The sequence below is a fragment of the Euprymna scolopes genome, chromosome 9 (assembly GCF_053919585.1).
Source record: "Euprymna scolopes isolate OS-2025 chromosome 9, ASM5391958v1, whole genome shotgun sequence".
Classification (NCBI taxonomy): domain Eukaryota; kingdom Metazoa; phylum Mollusca; class Cephalopoda; order Sepiida; family Sepiolidae; genus Euprymna; species Euprymna scolopes.
In genome coordinates this window covers 160,857,153-160,858,964 of record NC_136490.1, presented here as the reverse complement: position 1 = coordinate 160,858,964, position 1,812 = coordinate 160,857,153, and positions in this window count along the sequence as shown.

Sequence of the window (1,812 nt, the reverse complement as noted above, 5' to 3'; positions counted from 1 at the left end):
CACAGGCCTGGAGACCTTGGGGTGCTCTAAGGTATCGATAACAGCCTGACTTTGTCATAAATGTGGTTGCATCTTGGGCCATAGGAGAGATTAGTAAAAACCATGATATCCATTCCATGTTTTTCTTGGTTCATGCAGGCACAACAGACACTTGGTTAAATGGGGATGGAGTGTGATGGATTTCCCTCATTGTTGCGGCATTTATTTTTTTGTAGGTCCACCGCCCTATTTGGTGATCCATCCTTCTTTAGTGCAACCACCATCCTCAAACACCATACCATAGGCATACCTACTGGTATTGGCTTGATGATTCCCAATGCAACATACCTATCTAAATCTTCCTTCATCTTTTTTCCAATGATGGGGGACAGGAATGGGTGTGTGCACAGCTGATGGTTTCGCTCCTGGGGCAAACCTTGTATCCAGTGGTTTCCATGACATCACTTGTAATGGTTGATGGGGGCAGGTATAGAATGCACTTAATTTGAAGTGCTTCCATAACCATTATTCCAAACATTGCTCATTATTCCTAATAGCAGTAAAAGGGATTCTTGTAGGTTTGTTTTTGAAGACATCCACATGGTGCTATCCTGTTATTCGAGGTTGACATGTCAACTTTCGATATCTGATGTGGGAAGTTGCGATGGATTAACTCTAAGTCTTTCACTACCAACTCTGATAATTAAAATCCCGATGTGTTCTCTGATATATGAATGACTTTGGTTGCTTTAAAGCCAACTTAATTATGTGCATAAATTATTTCCTTAATGTGTAAATAAATTCTGTAGAAATAAATCCTGTTAAAGTCTCCCAAGTCAGAGACTAGTGCTGAATTTATAACACCGGATGACGACCGGTGTTCTACTTTTTTCTGACCCATCTCATCGGTTATTCCCATTCTCTACACAGTTAAAATGCAAGTTAGGAAAACTGAAGAAGATAATGATTAAATGCTTGAGCAAAAAATTAAAAGAAATGCATACGAATGTTATGATCGGACTATTACTCAACTAGAAGCAATATTTTAGTTCATGTTTTAATCTGCAGACTGCCTTCATTGGTTCATTGTCGCTAGCAATCCTAAAAGATATTGAGAAGTTGCAACAAAAATTTAATAGCCTCGGCAAATAATATGCTGGGGACATGGATGTTTCTATGCTGCCTTTGGAACTGCTCTGTTTTCTGGGCTTTTAAGCGTCAGTATTCAAGAAGGAAAGTAGTACAAGTTTAAGAATGATAATCAAATCATTTGCATATGTGAATGGCTGAGATGGATAGATTGGTAGCACAGGGAGCAGTGACAAATATTGTTATTGCTTTGTGTCTGTTTTTTTTCTTTTGCGCAAGGAAACACTTCTCAAAGCTAAAGCTTCTTAAAACATTGTGGTATTGAAAGGTTGATAATAAATAAGACAATACGATAGTAGATTGACAGAAGTATAGAAGAGGATGTTTCAAAAATACTGCTTTGCAACTTCGTCATACTTTCCTGTATAAATCGTGCCTAGAAGAATCCATCTAGTCACTAAATAGGGGAGATCACCGTCACACTTTAACACCTCCCTTTTTCACAATGCTACGTATGGAATCAATGTTTCTTTTCTTTTTTTTTTTCTATGGTTTATTACAATCAAGGCCGTGTTTTCTTTTTGATTCTTACCGATCAGAATCTGTTTGTGGGATTGATATAAAAAATGTATCAAACATGATCGCTATTAGTTCATCATTGGAGTATTATTCTCAACAGCATCTGAATATCGTTTCCTCATCTTGTTGATGTGTCTTTTGTAAGTTTACTTGGGTTCATTCCCT